At 43.2% G+C, this 20,325-nt stretch overlaps 1 protein-coding gene and 1 pseudogene across 1 annotated transcript in view; both read left to right on the forward strand.

Annotated features, from left to right (window-relative positions):
- RUNX1 (RUNX family transcription factor 1) overlaps positions 1 to 20,325 on the forward strand; it is a 1,082,664-nt gene that overhangs the window by 174,973 nt on the left and 887,366 nt on the right. The gene's annotated exons all lie outside the window — the stretch shown is intronic.
- LOC116482403 (small ribosomal subunit protein uS10-like) lies at positions 162 to 520 on the forward strand (annotated as a pseudogene).

Raw genomic sequence — 20,325 nt, forward strand, 5'->3', positions numbered from 1 at the left:
TCAAAATCTCACAAATCACCACTAAATAACTTACTCATGTAACCTACCACCACCTGTTCCCCAATAACCTATGGGGAAAAAAAAAAATAGCTTTTTGCTCCTGATTCACCACTGTTCACTCTCGCCAATGAACAAGTCGGTCAAGAAGCTGTGTTGCAGCCATGGCTTTTAAAGATCCCGGAAAAACACCCACGGAGCTGGAGGTGGTGGTTCGCTGAATTTGAATCACGTTAATGAGCTGCCACATAAAATCTCTGGAGAAATGTGTGCTGACTTGAACAGAGGAGCAAAGGAAAAGAATCCCGAAGTGAAAGGACCAGTTAGAATGCCTACCAAGACTTTGAGAATTACTACAAGAAAAACTCCTTGAGGTGAAAGTTCTAAGAGATGGGATCATTTCCAGATGAAAATCCACAAGCCACTCATTGACTTGCACAGCCCTTCTGAGATTGTTGAGCAGATGACTTCCATCAGTATTGAGCGAGGACTTGAGGTTGAAGCCACCATTGCAGATACTTAAGTCAACTATTTTAATAAATTGGTTACCAGTTAAAAAAACAAGAAAAGAAGAGAAAGATAACACCAGAGATCTCCCTCTGTCTGTGTGGGCAGGCCCTGAGGCAAGGTTACCTGAGGACATGGTGAAGACTTGCCATTTACAAGCCAGAAAGAGAGCCATTACCAGGAACCTGCTCTTAGACTTCCGACCTCCAGAACTGTGAGAAGATAAATGTCTGATGCTTAAGCGAATGGGTCTGTTGTATTTGCTATGGCAGCCGGAGCAGACTAAGACAGGGATGAGGAGGTAGTTGAAGTCAGAAGGCCATCCTAGGGGCTATTGCATCTGAGCAAGCAAAATCTGTAAATAGATTTTCCTCTATGAGTAAGGTGGAGGGGTTGTATGGAGCTGAGGGGATGTGGGAAACAGCTTTGTGCTGGGAGCACACGTTCAAAGGCTGGTGAGTTTGGGGAGCTACAGACAGTCCAGTATTTCTACAAATTAAAACGCAGAGGAGGCTGGGTCTTGGAAAACCTCGCGTGCCTGCATGGAATGTGAATCAGCTTCTGCCATGGTCCTGATAGCTTCCATTTGTGGGTCTACCGGAAGGCTGCATTGGTCTTTGTTAAGCTGTGAATGCTGAGGCAGAGAGTGAGTGACAAAGGAGCTGAGTGAGAACTGAGGTTCCAGTCACCCCCACATCCATCTCTCAGGCCCAGAGCTCTCCACAAGTTGATGGTGTAAGCAACAGAGAGTTGGTGAAAGGTAAATACTCCTAGCCTGCAGGTAAAAGGCAGTGAAGGGACTGCAATCCCATTCCTAATTCTATACTGAAGAAGATGTGATGGGGACAGAGAGCAGAGGACAGGCTCAGGTTACTTTAGGTGATCTGTTCAGCAAGAGGTAGACAGGACTTGGACTGTGCGGGAGGGATCATTTAAGGGAAGGAGTCCAGGATAACTCCCAAGTCTCTGCCTGGTTTCACCTGTGGGGAAAAAGCAAAGAAACTGGCCTAAAGTAGTGACATTTTTTATCTTGGTGGACATCTGGAAGGCAGTTCAGTCTAGGACTTGCAGAGAGGTCTTGGCCAGACAAATGGGCTTGAGGGCAACCTTGCTTCATTTCCCACTGCTCCTAAGTTTTAGCTTACTTTCTGGTAGATTCTACAGATGGAAGATAGTAGGATCACAGCAGAAACTAACTCTCTATCTTGTCCACTCCAGGTCACAGGAATCTGCATTTAGGTTTCCCTTAAGGCAAAATTGGTGGTGTCATGTGAGAGGGGTTGGGGTGGGAAGAAGGGAATGTTCAGTGACTTAAATACTTAGAAACACATCAGCCAAAATGGTTTTGTGGTAGGAATTTAAATTGTGCTTGCACAGCTTGCCATGCTGGTCTGAACTTTCAGCAGAGTACCTTGGATTGAAAAATAACACACATGTCATGGGCAAGGCACTTTCATGGACTTGGAAGGAATGACTATGCTTTCTACATAACTAAAGAATTAGAATTTAGGCTGGGTGCGGTGGCTCATGCCTGTAATCCCAGCACTTTGGGAGGCTGAGGTGCGCAGATCACGAGGTCAGGAGATAAAGACCATCCTGGCCAATATGGTGAAACCCCGTCTCTACTGAAAATACAAAAATTAGTCAGGCGTGGTGGTGCGTACCTGTAATCCCAGCTACTTGGGAACCTGAGGCATGAGAATCGCTTGAACCCAGGAGGTGGAGGTTGCAGTGAGCCGAGATCTCACCACTGCACTCCAGGCTGGCGGCAGAGCAAGACTCAGTCTCAAAAAAAAAAAAATTTAGAATTTAAGCCCACTTGTAGCATTATAATTTGTTATACACATAGAGTCACTAAGACTAACAGGAGTCCCTATCCTTAGGAGCTTAGGTAGAGCACAAATGGGCACACCCCAAATCAGAACAAACTCATGGAGGGGCTGGGCCTCCAAAATTGTCATTGCTGCAGCCCATCATGAAGCAGGTGGGTTTCAGGGGCAGTGACGAGTTCCCAATTTGGATAAAGAGAGCTATGAACATTGACTGGCAATACTTTGGAGGCCTAGGATGACTGTTCAGCTGGCTAGGATAGGAGCAGACCCTGTGAAATGTGTGGAAAAGGATCCTTGAAAAGATGGTGCTATGGTTTGGCTGTGTCCCCACCCAAATCTCATCTTGAATTGTAACTCTCACAATTCCCACACGTCATGGGAGGACCCCAGTGAGAGGTGATTGTATTAAGGGGGCCAGTCTTTCCTGTGCTGTTCTCATGACAGTGAATGAGTCTTACAAGTTCTGATGGTTTTAAAAAATGAGAGTTTCTGTGCACAAGCTCTCTCTTTGCCTGCTGCCATCCGTGTAAGATATGTCTTGTTCCTCTTTGCCTTCCATCATGATTGTGAGGCCTCCCCAGCCACATGGAACTGTGAGTCCAATTGAACATCTTTTGTAAACTGCCCAGTTTCAGGTATGTCTTTATCAGCAGTGTGAAAACGGACTAACACAGATGGGATGAGGGAGAGGGAGCTGGAGGTTTAGAAACAGTGCTATGGATGGAGGTCTGAGCAGGGAGGAGGATGGATGGAGAACAGTCCTGTTCAGAGGAGGGCGACAGGGAGTCGTGGTTCCTGAGGAGGGGCAGGGAGTCAGGGAGGATGCTGGTTCCACCGTGGAAAGCAACAGGGCAGGGAAAGGAGACCCGACCCCCTCTTGGATGAGGCTAGATGCTCCTCGCCAGTGTAGCCACGAGGAGAGAGGTGAGAGGAAGCCTAGGGGAAATAACCTGAATATTTGAGGGATGAGCCTAAGAAAAGATATATGAGGTGAGATTTTTAAAGGTGAAGAAAGATCAGAGAGATTATGGACCTGGGATGGCAAATGCAGCAGTACGTGTTTGCTTTCTCCTTGGGCAGAAAGAGAAGGAAGAAAATCTCATGGATCCTAGAATAGTATGCATTTGCTAATTAAAGGCAAAAAATCGCCTCTGGGAAGGGAACTCTGAGATGCACGGATTGCAAGTGAGATGACGGTGAGGAACTATTAGTATTTAGGAGCTCTCTGGAACTTTGAGAGATAAATTGGATTTGTTCAGGTATGGAGGACAGGAATTTAAAGGTCCAGGGACAAGTGGAATCCATCTAGCCGTTTTTGTATAGGAGGAGAAAGAAAAAAGAAGTAGGGTCACAAAAATAAATAAGTAGGAGTTCAGAAAGTTAAGGAGGCTTGGTGCAGTGGCTCACGCCTGCAACCCCAGCACTTTGGGAGGCCAAGACATGAGGATTGCTTGAGGCCAGGAGTTCAAGACCAGCCTGGGAAACATAACAAAACCCTATCTCTATTTAAAAAAAAAAAAGTGAAAGAAAAGATCACAATACAGGGAAAAGTGAGCTAAGAATCCCGGCGTTAGAGAGCCCTCGATGTGGTCCTGATTTGGCTATTTCTATCTGTTCCCTGAGCCTAACCTCAGCGCTGGCCTCTCCAAACCTCTTTTCAGTCCTCTCATTTTGAAAACAGGGCCCATTACACATTCTCTGAAAGCTTGCTGAGTGATTTAACCACATAGTCTAGGGGAGTCACTCATCAAACATTAGGCTTCTCTTTTTGATTTTTATCCTATAGTGGTATCTATCTAGAGGCTGGTGAAGACAGTGTGGTGGAAGAAAAGTGGGAAGGATACACTGAAATAGGACATAGATGTAGAGGGGAGTCCTTGATGGTCATCTGGCTTGATAGGGAAAGTTAGAGAGCTCTCCTGAACCACAGTTACAGAGCTTGGGGTTATAACACACACAGCCCCAGAGAAAACACTTTGTTACCGTATTTCCTCTTCTGCTGGGGCTCTGGCATCTTAATTGGTCAAAAGGCAGCAAGGATCCGCAAAGCCTGTTCCGAATTTGTCCAGGTCTGTGCATTAACGGCTTCCTTCTCCCACCTTCCCTTGCGAGGTCCAGCTATTAATTACACTAAGTGACAAAGATTCTCCTTGCTGCACGATGGACACAAGGATGAATCTTTGTTACTGACTGCAAATAACAGAACGAGTGGTGACCAAGAGGCTGGGAAAACACACTTCAAATCACGCAATGGGCATATGGCACTTTCTTCTGAATTGACACAAGAGGCTGCAGAGAAACAGAGTGGGTATTATTTTGTTAACTTCCTCCTATGAAAATAGAACCTCCGTCCTTTTTTTTTGCTGGTTCATTTCTGGCACTGAAACAAACTGTCTCTTTACATTAGTTCAGTTCTGCAGAGAAATGCTCGTTTAGAAGGAAATCGTTGGAAAATCCAGGCAATAATCCATTTTTTAAAGTCACAGCTGAATGATTGCTTTCTTATTGTGCTACATGGGGCTGGAAAAATCATTCCTTTTTGTACATATTTTTCTTTTTTGCTTTGTGTTTTCATTCTGCTTAAGACACACATATGTGCCAAAAATGAAAACATTTTTAAAGGGCAAGTTTCAAGGACTCCTAAAAATAGGACCAGTTGCCAAATATATATTTCCCCAATATGTAAATGGCTGAAAAGGAGCACAATGAAAAGCATATGCTATTCAAATTTTCTTTAGAAAAACAAGAGCTGGAGGAGCTGACTGAATCTCTTTAAACTAGTGGCTTCCATGTAAATTTTATCTTTAAGTCTTCAGACATCATTCTTTGCATATTTTACATCTATCTTTTAATCAAGACTGAAACAAGCTACTAAGAATAATCTTATTTTCCAAATGGGAAAAAGTCATTTCATCACATCAGCCTGTAACTTGACATGAACCTTGCAAATAAGCATTAAGGCCAAAAAAGGTATCAAACACCCAGAACATCTAGGCCACTTGTGGCTGCTTCACAGATCTAGGGGCAAATCCATGAGCTGGAAAGTAAAGGCACATTAGTTCGGGTAAGAAGTCTTTTATTTCTTGGCTTCTGTGGCCTGCAATCAGGAATTACCTGAAATTCTTTCTGGAAACAAAAAGGCAGAGCATATATACATTAATTAAAATCAAAGAAGTCAATGGTGGAAGGGGTTTGCTTAGCATTCTATGGCTGTCACCCAGTATGAATGGATGTTCTCTATTCTTAAGCCTGTGCCTTGTAATTTAGGAAAATTATCATTCTTTGTGAAAAATCCCATTGGTGAGCTAATCTCTCAAATGCCTTCTTTGATTTTCTGAAAAACAAAAAAATTTTTTTTGATCAACGAATCAACATGTTTAATGATTATAAGTTGTCTTGTCAAAGGTTTACAAACCTGCGTGGCTGTGTCCTTCTTGGGTGGGCTCCTGTGGGGCTGGAGTCCCCTGAATTCCCTGGAGACGTCCTTTTCCTCCAGCAGGGCTATGGAGGCAGTGCTTGGCCGGGAAGTAAGGCTGACAGTCTACACTTTTTATCCTTGGAATTATCTTGCTTTCCCAGCTCTGGTTAAAATTTTTCTTTCATATCTTAATATTTCCATGATAGACCATGGGGGAGGGAAAAAACCTCAGAAAAGGTTTCACCCTTGCTGTTAAAAAGTTGTGACCTTTGCTCACATTTGCCAGAGAAAGTGGCTTACACCACCAATTAACATGAATTATTAACTCCTAGATTAATAATTTATTAGAAACCTAAAGGCCTGGGCACTGCCAGATCCAAACGATTTAAAGAAAAACAAAGAAAACAACATAGCTCTGATTATAACAATTTGTAGACAATGCTTGGAATAAGCAATGGCATTTTGGCTTTCCAAAGGATTTCTTATTTTCCCTCTAATACCACACTGACTGAAGAGTCATACAAATTCAATAATAATACCTATAATGACTCATGCAGATGTTGGTTTTAATTTTTTATTTAAGAAATATTCATTGATATGGTTTGTCTGTGTCCCCACCCACGTCTCATCTTGGATTGTGGTTCCCGTAATCCCCACATGTCATGCATGGGAGGGACCTGGTGGGAGGTAATTGAATCATGGGGGTGGTTATCCCCATGTTGCTGTTCTGATGATAGTGAGTGAGTTCTTGTGAGATCTGATGGTTTTATAACGGGCTTTTCCCCCTTTTGCTCTGCACTTCTCTTTGCTACCGCCATTTAAAAAAGGACATGTTTGCTTCCCCTTCCACCATGATTGTAAGTTTCCTGAGGCCTCCTCAGCCCTGCGGAACTGTGAGTCAATTAAACCTCTTTCCTTTGTAAATTACCCAGTCTCTGGTATGTCCTTATAGCAGCGTGAGGACGGACTAATACATTCATATACCTCTTTCTTTGTGTCAACTTCTATTTGAAACACTTTCACATGTTAATTTATTTAATTAGTGTTCCTAACGACCCTCTGACTTAGACATTCATTGTCATCTACATGTTACAGACAGGGCAAGGAGAAGCCATGCCAGAGTCACACAGATAGATGGTGACTGGCTGCATGACCTCACCAGGGCTGCCCAAAGTAGCACAGACTAGGTGCTTTAAACAACAGAAATTTATTCTCTCACGGCTCTGGAGGCCAGAAGTCCAAGATCAAGGGGTCAGCAGGTGTGGTTCCTTCTGAAGCTGTGAGGGAGGATCTGTTCCTGGCTCTCCCCCAGCTTCTGGGAGTTGCTGCAATCTTTTGCATTCCTTGGCTTTTAGACACATCACCCCAATCTCTGTCTTTATCGTCACAGGGCAGTCTCCCTGTATGCTTGTTTATGTGTCTGGATTCCTTTTTTTTGTATAAGAACACCAGTTATATTGAATTAGGGCCCACCCTAATCACCTCATTTTTATCTGATTACCTTCTGTAAAGGCCCTATCTCCAAATAATGTCACATTCTGAGGTGCTAGGGATTAGGACTTCAACATGTGGGTTTTGGAGGGTGAGAACACATTCAACCCATAACACTGGTAGAGCCAGGACTCAAACCCATGACGTCTTGGGTCTGTGCTCTTAACGACCATGCTATGCTGCCTCCCATTGTTTGGTCTTTTTTTTTTTTTTTTTTTAATAGTTAAAGCTCATTAGGGCAAGTTCGATTTGGAGTATCTTACTGATCCCTATCCAAGACTTGTCCTCAGGGTAGGTGCTCTTGTGGACAATGTTTTCTTGAGCCCAGGAAGGGATGTGCTTAAATTTAGAGAGATCAGATTGGTTTGCAGCTAGAAGGTCTCTAAATTCTCTTCAAGCTCTGAGCTCAGTGTTTGAAATCAAAAAGCTCTTTTAGTTCCTCCTGCTTGACTCCCTAGCACCTTTTCTTAAATCTGCATTTTAAAGGGAATGGAACAGAGAGAGGCCTTATTACTTCCTTTTTTTTTTTTTCTTCCAAATTCCTGTTCTTGGAGCCCTGGTTGAGTAACACTTAGAGCACCTCTGCTACCTTACAAATCTACTTGACCTCATCATATTTTGAAATGGAAAAGGGAAACCAAAAGGTCTGATTCTTTGGACTTTTAGCTTGATAAGGAAGCAAAGCTTGAAAATCCTTGTTCCTTAATGGGGAAGGAAAAAGAAAAAAAAAGAGTAGACAAAGGAAAATCAGGAAAAGTAAGAGCAGAGAAAATAACTTGGCAAATAGAAGTAAAAATAGGATTTGGGATTTAAGAAATTGTGCTTTGTTTCATTAAATGCCAATTTGCAAAGGAGAAGGATGATGGCTGACACTCCAATGATGAAGCCTAGGGTGGAGCTTTACACAGTACCACGTCTTATCACCTCATCCACCCCACCACTGAACTCACTCTGACAGCTGTCTGGGAGATTCACTGGAAGGATTAGATTCTCAAAAACATATGCTGCATTTGGCTCCCGACCTCAATATTTTCAGGATTTTCTCTTTTCTTACTGTTTCTTTCTTTGCGTGTGAAGACTTACCAGCATTTAAGTGCAGTTTATATGTCAGGTTACTTCCTTATTTTTATTTTCCTTTGAAGCAAAGAATGTCATTAAAAATCATGCAGGAGGGTGACAGGCAGATTATAGAAATTTGTTCCAATTTTTTGAACACATTGAAGTGATAGAGTCCTTTCTAAGTTGACTATAGAAGAGGACAGGGGACACACAGAGGTCACTTCAGAGTGCAGGATTGAATACAGAGAAAGGTCAGGGATTGACTGGGGCCACATTGTCCTGCTGCGTTTCTAAGGAGGGTCATCAAATCTGTTTAGAAATTTCTGACTCTTGCCTTAAAAAGACTGGTCCAGAAATTTGATCAAGCTCTTACTTGTCTCACCCTCTTAGGGGCTGCTCTTCTTTGGAAGCTCCCATAAATGTTAATTCATACAGAATCCAGCAGATTAATAGACTGCAAAAACTGCCACAACCCTTCACTTTCCCCTGTATCCATGTTCCTTGTAATGTGACTTTGCAACTCTTCCTTCAAGAGGTGGAGTCTATTTCCTCTACCTTTGAATCTGTTACTGGCCCGTGACTTGCACTGGCTAATAGAATTCAGCAGAAGTCATGGTGTGCCCTTTCTGAGCCTAGCATGAGAACTCAAGAGGTCTTACATGTGGCTATTCTTTCTTAGAACCCTGCCCAGATATCTTATGAATAAGACAAGACAGAGTAGCTTGCTGGGGATGAGCAAACACATAAAGCAAAGGTAAGATGTTCTAGCTGAGGCCACCCCAAACTAGCCAATCCTTAGCTGACTCCTCAGCTGAGCAAAGATGTATGAATGAGCCCAGGCAAAATCATGGTACCCATCCAAATGAGCCCAGATCAAGTTGCTGACTGAATCACGAGCTAAGCAAATGGTAGTTGTCTTAAGCCACTAAGTTTTAGTGGCTTAAGGTTTAGATTTGTTATGCAGGAATAGCTAACTGATGTACTAGCTTGGAAATTTGATTAAGTTTTGTGTTGTCTGTTCTTTCTTGTTGCTAATGTTCTTTGGAGAGCCTCAACAAATGTTTATTTATATAGACAACCTAGCACTGTTGGTAATCCCCTCTCCTGCTAATGGTAGAATGATCATTGCTAGTGGAGAATATTATAAGTTGGTCCTTGGATTCACCTTTGGGCTTTCCTCTTCATGGGGGGAGATGCAAGATGCAATATTTGATCCTTTAGTTTGGATGAGGTGCCCTGGCATACCCCTTGACCACTGGACTCCTAAACATTTTATTGTTGTAGCAAGCCTCTGAATCTTCATGGGCTTTATCTCTCATCCTCTGGAAGATGTGTATCTTACTAAGGTCTGCAATGTACTAGTCAATTCTTGCTCATTTGGCCTGACTAGAATGATGTCATCTATATCGCATATCAATGTGACATTCTATGGAATGCCCAGGTATAGAGATGTCCAGATCTCCACAGACTATAATGTGACCAAAGGTATAAGAGTTAACATAGTCCTGGGGCAAAACTGTAAAGGAGTATTTTTTATTCTTTCTATTTCATGGCAAATAGCTTCTGATCTTCGTTTTTGATAGAATTAGAAAGGAATGGCTTCACCAAATCAATGGCTGTGTAGAATGTACCTGAGACATTATTCATCTCTCTAACAAAGATGTCATGTCAGGAATTGAAGGAAAAAATGGCTGCTGCTTAGTTGAGTTTGAGTGGTCTACCATCATCCTCCAGGATCCAGACAGTTTCTGCAGGGGACTTCCCGTGGAATGTGATGATCTGGTGGGTTTTCTGGGAGTCTTCTGTCATATCACCTTTCCAGCTTGTTCCCTGCAGTTGCTCCCAGCATCTCTGGCATCGGAACCTCACTAAGTTCAGACATCACTTTTCTCATGCTTTGAGGCTCCATCCTAATAGCCAATTTATGCAGTCTTCTGGGCTCCTTGCTGAAGTAGGTTAAATACCAAGCGAGGTCAGTATTCTATGCCAAAGTCAGGTTCCTGGTTGGAGGAGAACGGGACCTGACACTTAGATGCAAGGCAGCAGCTAGGGTGAGGCAAGGGGCCTATGGTGCAAAATTTAAGGAGGTGTTCACTCTCAGGTCCATGCATGTGCAGGGAGTATGTGAGTCCTGAAATTTTGACCCCTAGATGCCTCCCTCACCTCACCTCATCCCCAGCTCTGCTCGGGTAGAGGAATCTGTGTTGATGCCATTAAAATCTTGAATCCCTGGGTTCTCCTGAGCCCTCTAAGTTGCAAAAGGAGCCCACACCTCCTGGGAAGAGCTAGAACTCCCCTCTAGCCTGGAGATAGTACAGAGACCTCTCCTCTGCAAGATAACGAGAATCGTCTCCTCAGTCTGTGCCTACCCCACCCCTTTTGACCCTTAGACCTATCACTATGGTTATAGCACAGCATGCCCCAATGGAGGCTGTGCTGGGCCCCATAATTGAAGGTAAAGCACTGTAAAGCCCGGGTAGCGTGAACCAGCAGGGCTTGGAGAGTAGGCATAGGCTGGATCCCAAGGGTGCTGTACCATGAGGCTCAGGACAGAGATTGGCTAAAGGGAGTTGATTGATTTGGGAGTACTCTATAGAGACCCAACTCCCTGGAAGGACCCTCCGGGGACTGTGCAACCTAGCTAGCAGGGGGGTCTGGGCTGCTCATCACTCTCCCACTCCTTCCTGTGCCAGATTGCTCCAGAAAGCTGATTGGCAAGTGGACTGGAAAGAGGATCCATGGAGCTAGGAATTTTCATTCCTTGGACATGGAGATTGCACAATCTATAATTAAGACTTAAAGGCGTTCACCCCTCCCTGGTGCTTGCTCTCCTCTCTAAGATTAATAACCTGTGTACTTCCCTAAAAACTGTTGACACACTTACACGTATTGTCTGTATTTACTTTCTCACTCACTGATTCTTCCTTCATGTTTTGGCTCACTGAATTCCAAATTGTCCTTACCCAGGTTCTGTTTTTGTTCAAAAACCCCAGATGGGGTTCTCAAACCCCAGGAGTTTGAGACCAGCCTGGGCAACATGGTGAAACCCCATCTCTACAAAAAATACAAAAATTAGCCAGGCATGGTGGTGTGCATCTGTAGTCCCAGGTACTCGGGAGGCTGAGGTGGGAGGATCACTTGATCCTGGGAGGCTGAGGTTGCAGTGAGCCAAGTTTGCACCACTGCACTCCAGCCTGGATGACAGAGCAAGACCCCTTTTCAAAAAACCAAACCAAAACCAAAACAATAACGACAAACAAAACCTCAGTGGAAACGTTCAGTCCTTATGTCATGACATAAACACCTTATTCTCATAACAATTGTCACTGGAACTCCTTGTAGGAAGGAATTTGTCTCGCTTAGTATGGTTGGCAGAATAATGCTCCTCTCTGCCTTCTAAAAAGATATCCACATCCTATTCCTACAATCTGTTTTATGTTACATAGGAATTAAAGTTGCAGATGGAAGTCGTCATAGGTGCCCTCATAAGTGGAAGAAGAAGGTCAGTGTTAGAGAGGCACATGTGAGGATGCTATGCTGCCGGCACTGCAGATGGAAGAAGGGACCACAAGCCAAGGAATGCAGGTAGCCTTTAGAAGCTGGAAGAGGCAAGGAAATAGGGACTCCCCTTAGCCTCCAGAAAGGAATGCAGCCCTGATGACAATATGATTTTAGCCCAGTGAGACCCATTTCAGACTTCTGGGTGCTGAAACCATACTACAATAAATTTGTATTGTTTTAAGTAACTAACTTTGTGGTAATTTGGTGCAGCAGCCATTAAGAAACTTTTGCACACAGCTTAGGCTGGAATATCAGGAAGTCTGGTAAATGTGTGCAACCAAGAAGGAGAAGCTTTTGTCTGGGGAGAAGGAGGAGGATGGGTAGGGAGAGTAGTGTTAGCCAAGCATGGTATTAGATGAAAGGCTGGAGCCACAGCTTGCTGTCTCTGAGTCTTTTTTTTTTTTTTTTTTTTTTTGGTGGAGTGTTGCTTTGTCACCCTGGCATGATCTCGGCTCACTGCAACCTCCACCTCCCGGGTTCAAGCAATTCTCCTGCCTCAGCCCCCTGAGTAGTTGGGACTACACACATGCCACCACACCTGGCTAATTTTTGTATTTTTAGTAGAGACAGGGTTTCACCATGTTGGCCAGTCTGGTCTTGAGCTCCTGACCTCAGGTGATCCACCTGCCTCAGCTTCCCAAAGTTCTGGGATAACAGGTGTGAGCCACCATGCCTGGCCTCTGTGAGTCTTAATTGCTGTCCCGATGGATGTCTTTGTTGACCACTCCCTTCTGTACTCACCCCTTGGTTTCTGTCATGCCACACCTGCAGTCGGGGACGTCACATCAGAACTTAGCCAAGCAAAACGTTCAGAGTCCACTGGCACATCCAGGGGTCTTTTTGCATCTTCCCCAATCTTAGCAGAACGACTCACCTCTGTCTACCCAAAGAGCCCTCAGTCATTGCCCTTCAGAGCTGAAAGCTGACTGCGGAGGTGAAATCACACATGGGAGAAGGACAGGAAAACCACAGCTGCTGCAAACTGGGGGAGACAGTCCTCTTCACCCCAAACCATCCTCTGTCTGAAACCTGGGATGATTTAATTGAGCTGTGTTGTGGGTTGAATGATTCCCTGTCAAATTCACACATTGGAAGGCCTAATTCCTAGTACCTCAAAATGTGACCTTCTTTGGAAATAGGATATTTACAGAGGCCATCAAGTTAAAGGATGTCTATAGGGTGAGCCCTAACCTAGTGATTGGTGTCCTCACTAAAAGGTAAAAGGGGAAATTTGGACACAGAGACAGACATGCACAGAGGGAAGACAGTGTGAAAACACAGGGAGAGGATGGCATCTACAAGCCCAGGACAGAGGCCTGGAACAGAGCCTTCCCACACAGCCTCACAAGGAGCTAACCCTGCCAACACCTGGATCTCAGACTTCCAGCCTCTGGGACGGTGAGAAATGAACGTCTGTGGTTTGGGCTGCCCAGTCTGTAGTACTTTGTTGTGGTGGCCCTAGCAGATGCACACAGGTTGGAAACCTCTACAATTTGCATTCACTTCCATAAATAGGTGCTCATTCTTAGGACAGCTGGGAGTTTTCAATCTCAAACACTAAAGAAGAAGGTAAGCCTTCTCCACTTCCTTTCTGCTTGTGGTTGAGGTTTAGTACCAAGAAGCCCACCTTTACTGTTTTTTTGTTACAACACCAAGGCCCAGGGGAAAACGTGAAAACCCAGAAGCCCCACCTGGAGAAGAGGGTCAGTGAAGAGTGATCTATTACAACATCGACTTTCTGAGAAGAGCAATTAAATGCACATAATCCCATTTTCTCCAAAGACAAATAATGATTATAGGGCCCCAACTTCTGGAAAGCAAGATGCTTCTGCAAATGTCTAAAAAGATAAACAAAGTTAAAGACCAGGTTATAAATGGGGACTGTGCAGGCCACCATGGCTCAGTGACACAGGCTGCGTCTGCTGCTCTAACTCGATTCCCCAGCTCTGCCCTCCCCACTGTTTCTGTGAGTTTCTTATATTCCCAGCATCGCTCTGCCTCAACTGCTCTGGAAGGCAGAAGTTTGGAAAGGAAAGGAAGACATTTTCTTCCCTTTGTTTCTGATATGTTTCAGAAAGCTGTATCTTAATGCAAAAATGTTGACAAAATTCATTCTTAAGCATTTAAAAGTGATGATTTTTTTTATTCCTTAGAGAAATGGCTTCATTTACTTACCAGAGGCCTTTATTGATGCCTGATACTGACATTACCTAGGAAGCTCGGCCTTTAGATGACTTAACAGTGCTGCCATCTCACCTTGACCCTTGTTTAGGGAGAGTTATTCTGTGCGAGGTGTCACAGGAAAGACTGTTTGCATTCATGAAAGTCCCTAATTTACCTTCTGTTGTTTACTTTCCTTAGGTAAATCCACTGATGATGAGTTTATAGATGAATAACTGTCCTGGGAAGTAATTACAGATGCTTTAATTGAAGGCTACATATGTCTTCACAGAAGGTTTTTTATACCTCCTGGGTACAATTGTAGGGATCCTGAGATGGTGCAGAAAAATGAGAGTGAGGTCAAAGTGCATGCATTTGAGACAGTGGAAATCACCATCCTCCGGTAGATTTACGGGGATGAGGATACTAGGCCGACTGTCTTAGGGGCTCAAGACAGGATAAATTACATTGCATAGCAACGGTCCCAGGAAAAGTAAGGGAAACCCTAAAGGGAAGGGACCAGGCACCCAGTGCCAAGAGCCATATCAAACATTTCCAAAACAAGGGGTTTCGGCTCACCTGTGCAGATGAGGTCTAGGTCTGATGCATTCCTAGTTCCTAAGAATGTGGAAGCCAGTTTACTCTTACATGTTCAAAATGATAAAGTAGATACTTCTAGTGATGTGGCATTTGGGAAGGGACAAGAGGTGAAGGTGCCTCTGCACACCCAGATGCTGACTCCATGCAAGAGTCAATCTGTGCTCAGAGGGATGATGGACGGAGCTGTGATTGATGGGATTGGCTGGAGTTCTCCCTGACATGCTCTGGGGCCAGCTACTTGTAGAAAAAGTGCGAATGAAAGACTTGGAACCAACCTAAATGCCCATCAATGATAGACTAGATAAAGAAAATGTGGCACATATACACCATGGAATGCTATGCAGCCATAAAAAAGGATGAGTTCATGTCCTTTGCAGGGACATGGATGAAGCCGGAAACCCTCATTCTCAGCAAACTAACACAAAAACAGAAAACCAAACACAACATATTCTTATGCGTCAGTGGGAATTGAACAATGAGAACACATGGACACAGGGAGGGGAACATCACACACTGGGGTGTGTTGGGGGGTGGGGGGCTAGGGGAGGGATAGCATTAGAAATTCCTAATGTAGGTGACAGGTTGATGGGTGCAGTGAACCACCATGGCACGTGTATACCTATGTAACAAACTGCGCATTCTGCGCATGTACCCTAGAACTTAAAGTATAATAAATGAAAAGAAAAAGTGCTAACCTGGAACTCAGGAGGTTCAAAACGTCTTTCCCCGGGCTGTTTATTCAGTCACAAGAAAGTCTGAAAAAGTCACTGAACCTCTGTGTCTCACTTCATTTATCTGTAAAAAAGGATAATAATGCTTATTTCACTTGTCTCTCAGGATAAATACAAACATCAAACTTTGAAGTGATTTAAAGATGAGAAGGACGAAAGAAAGGAAGAAAGAAATGAGGGAGAGAGGGAAGGGGAGAAACATGAGTAAGAAAGGAAGGGGAAAAGGGAAAGAAAGAAGGGAGAGAGGAAGAAAAATAGTTACTTGAAATTCACCTTGCTGTGTGTTGAGATTCTGAATTAATTAAGTGAAAGTTGGGTGCTCTGGGGGAATAGAAGTTGTACCTCTCAAAATCTGTTTCTTGGATACTTAAGCTAGAAAAACGTTGAGGAGTACAGCTACTGAACTTACATCCTGTATGAAAAACTCCAGTTCCAATCTCTGGAAATTTAATTGCTTGATATGTCTTAACTTTTTGTTGTTGCTGTTGTTGACTGCAGTCATCCTTAAACTATCAGAATTCTCTTTTAAACTGCAGAACTGTGCAATATACTTTAACCACTGGGCTCTAAACCACAAAACCCATCACAAAGTCTGGCAGAGCAGATCAGCATAAGAGGATGTCTTTGAAAGACTAAGATGAACATTAAATTAATCAACCAATGCTCTGGGGGAAATGGCCACTAATTTCAAATTTTTCATCTCTGGGAAATCAATTATTATTATGTTTATTGATGTTGTATTTGTCACTATTTTCAGCCATTTCCCCTGATGACATGGGTTAAAATAAGAACATTGTTGTAAAAGAGATTAGACCTGTTCGATTCTGTTTCTAGACTTTCCACCTCTCAGCTACCTGGGGTTTGGGAGAGAAATCGAGGCCATGGGGCAGAGGCTGAGCTGGCTTTTTTTTGTTGTTGTTCCTTTCTAGAATTGCTTTTGCCTCAATAAGATTTTTAACATTTAGCTAAACACCAGCTAATGTTTATCATTTGCTGGCTGGATTTTGGAGACGTGTGTATATAAAAACACTCCCTTTCCAATCAGGTTGTTTGGGGGTTGGAATTTGCTTCCTTACTCCCCAGAAGATTCTGGGGACCCTCTCCCTCAGTGTATGGGGTGGAACTCCCCCTTGTCAGCTGCAGAGAAAGGGGCATCCTGCTGATGTGTTTAATCCCCAAAATGGAATGGCCCTGACTCATGGGAACCAGTTAGCGCCAGCCTGTGCACATTGTTCCAAAACCTAATTGTGTATTCCGTATGGAATTGCTCTTGTCCTTTTCGAAGCACTCGGTGATTTGGAGTCCCCGTAGCAGTGATCAAGACAGGTTTGTCAGCACAATGACAATATGCAGATCATTCTCCCATTTGGTTGTGTATATATTTGCATTTGCAAATATGCAAAACTGTCATATGTATGGCTTGTGTACAGCAATAGAGAAATGATTCTAGAATCATAGTACGTTCCATCATATTCTATGAAGTTAGAGAAATTTGTAGCAAATCTTACACACACACACACACACACACACACACACACACACACACACACACAACACACACACACACACACACACACACACACACACACACACACACACACATCTCTTCTAATATGCCAGGCACTATACAAATTCTGAGAAGCATTCTGGGAAAATACAAAAGCAAATTGACTATACCAACTCTGCCTTTAATGAATACAGTCTAGTGAGTACATTATATTATTAAATCTTAGGTTTATACGTACACGTATGTTAATGTACTCCAAATAAAAATATAATGATAATTTCTAAATGAAGCTCTTAGATAACAAATGCATTTGTAAACCTTTATTGGCTTTAGATATTTAAAAATAACACCTGCATGTGCTGTAACACATTTTAAGAACACAGATGCTTATAAAACAATGACAAAATAAACACAGAAGCCCTCTTTTCCCCTTAATCTCACTCCTCAGGTAGCTACAGATTATAACTGTTTGATGTGTGCTCTTCCTAAATGTTTGTTTGCCTATAAAACATAAAAACAAAGAATTTATGTGGTAGATATATTTGTATGCCATCATCTCATTCTTTTTTTTTTTTTGAGATGGAGTTTTGCTGTGTCACCCAGGCTGGAGTGCAGTGGCACGATCTCAGCTCACTGCAACCTCTGCTTCCCAGGTTCAAGAGATTCTCCTGCCTCAGCCTCCTGAGTAGCTGGGACTACAGGCACCCGCCACCACACTAGGCTAATTTTTTGTATTTTTAGTAGAGACAGGGTTTCACCGGGTTAGCCAGGATGGTCTCAATTTGCTGACCTTGTGATCCACCCAGCTCAGTCTCCCAGAGTGCTGGGATTACAGGCGTGAGCTACTGTGTTCGGCTGCCATCATCTCGTTCTTTCAAATGACTTCCTATTATTCCATATGATGGACGACATCCTATATCTCATGTCATGGATGTACTAGAATTTATTTAACAATTCCGTATTGGTGGGCACTTAGGTTACTGTCAGTTTGTGTGTGTTTTGCACTACATTTTAAGTGGATTCTGAATAAGGGAGAACTTGTTATAGCAGGAATACTAGCAATGTCAATGATATATAAGCAATGTTCAGTACTTGACCATTGAAGCTTTTGATCGAGACACAATATGATCAAGGGTATATATTAGACGAATGCAAGGTGGGAGCTGAATTGGAATGTGACTCTAAGCAGAGAAGATCAGTAGGCTATTTCTACAATCATCTAGATGTGAGATGCTGAAGATTTGAATTGGGGCTATGGTAGTGAGAAAGGAGATAAAAGATTCTGGAATTACCATTCGTATTCCATTAACTGGGAGAAATTGCTAGTGAAGAAGAAGATATTAATTCCCAATTGCAACTAAATCAAAGCTACAGTCAGCTTTTGATTTTCTAATGGTGGGACACAGAAGAGAGCTGGGACATGCTTCTGGTTAGTGGATGAATGCTGATCATTCACTTTGGGTATGGGTCAAGTCTTGTGAGTATATGCGACTTGGGGTGGAGGCAGGAGGCTGAGAAAGGGAAGCCAAACAGAGTTCTCATCTCTCTTCTCTGCTTACATCAAAGGCAGCTCTTCTGCTTTCAGAGTTCTTGCGTCTCCACTTGACAGTTGGCCAACAAATGCTCTCAGCTGGAGAGGTTAAGGGGTCCCAACTCACTGCTCAGCCTCAACCATGTTTAATTCAGCCTCAAGTAATCAAAATGTGACCCTTTTGGGGAAATAGAACTGACAGGAGATGGTGGCTGATTAGATATAGGAATAAAGAAGAGTTAAAGATGGCTATGAGATTTCAAACTCGAATGAATGGGATAATATGGTAACATTAATTGAAAGAACTTGGCAAAGGGATCAATTTTTTTTTTCTTTTTAGTGGAATCAGGAGGGAAATGAATGTCTTTAAATTTTTAAAATGCAAGATGGAGAAGATACAATTAGAAACTGAAAATTTTGTCCTGGAACTCTATAGAGAATTCAGGTGGAGTCATCGTCACGTGGCTGAGGTTTGGCCCTATGAAAGATGGAATTTCCCCTGGAAAAGCTGTCAAGAAAGTCGGGGAAAGCACCGTGGTGAAGAGCAGCATTTGATGATGGGAAGAACAGAGAATGGTCTTAGAAAGAGTTATCCTAGAAGCCAGAAGAGGTGGGCACAATTTCAGAAGAAAAGTGTGGTCCACATCATTAATTACCACGCAGGGATTGAGGGGACACATGTCAAGATGGAGATGCCAGATCTGCTGACTGAGGATAAGCAGTGCCCACTGGTCCAGGGCCAGGGCCAGATGGCAGCCTGGTGCAAGTCTCTGTGGGGAACACACAAGTCCCTGACTCTGGCTTAGGCAGAGGAGGCCAAGAAGGGGAATGAACAAGAGGAGAGAAAGGGAGGGTAGGGATTCCTGCACCCATTTTTAGGGGATTCTCCTTCCCTTTGCAGGTTTCAGTCTCACTCTGAACCACAAGGGGATGTTATCTTTTTGTTCTTTCCCATCATCAGCAAAGAACTCCAATTTTCTATTTTTGCTATAGAACTAAAATTTGTTACATATTGTGATGGGGTAAAATGTTCATTCCTTCAACTGAAAGAATTTTCCTTCCAACTGTATTTGAATTAAGCTTTTGGTTCTCTCATCGTTAGGTTGTTCAGAAAGGAAAAGCTGGAATGACCTAAATGTCCAACAACTGGTAGATTGCTTAATTAGATATGTTCAATAATTCATATTGTAATGTTTTCATTTTTTGTAGAAAAAGTATAATATACTGATACATATGAAATAACCAATCATTTGTTCAAATGTACACTGGGACACCAACCCATGCCATAACAGGGAGCATTGCGGGGCAGAAAAAGGCGTACACTTTTTTTTTTTTCTACAAACAGTAGAAAAAACAAACATTGGCTCTCCTGACTTTGTTTAGCCAGGAATGGAAAATTCAGTCAAGGTGTGGGATTTTTCCAGGTGCATTTGACAAATGATTAGAAGGGCTTAGGGAAGCTGTTACCTGGCTTACACTATAGGAAATACGGAAGATTTCTTTTCTTTCTTTCTTTCTCTTCTCCTTCCTTCCTTTTCTTTTCCCGCCCTCCCTCCTTTCCTTCCTTCCCCTTCCTTCCTTCCCCTTCCTTCCCCTTCCTTCCTTCCTTTTCTCCTTCCTTCCTTCCTTCTGTCCTTCTTCCTTCCTTCTCCTTCCTTCCTCTCTTTGTCTCTTTCTGTCTCTTCTTTCTCTTTCTTTCCCTCCCTCCCTTCCTTCCTTCTTTCCTTTCTCTTTTTCCTTCTTTCCTTCCTTCTTCCGTCCCTCCCCCTCCCTCCCTTCCTTCCTTCCTTCCTCCCTCTTTCTTTCTTTTTCTTTCTTTCTTTTCCTTTCCTTTCTTTCTTTCTCTTTCTCTTCCTCTTTCTTTCTCTTTTCTCTTTCTTTCCCTCCCTCCCTCCCTTCCTCCCCTCCTTCCTTTCTCTCTCTTTCTCTTT

The sequence above is a fragment of the Hylobates moloch genome, unplaced genomic scaffold, assembly GCF_009828535.3.
Source record: "Hylobates moloch isolate HMO894 unplaced genomic scaffold, HMol_V3 SCAFFOLD_14, whole genome shotgun sequence".
NCBI classification, from domain to species: Eukaryota; Metazoa; Chordata; class Mammalia; order Primates; family Hylobatidae; genus Hylobates; species Hylobates moloch.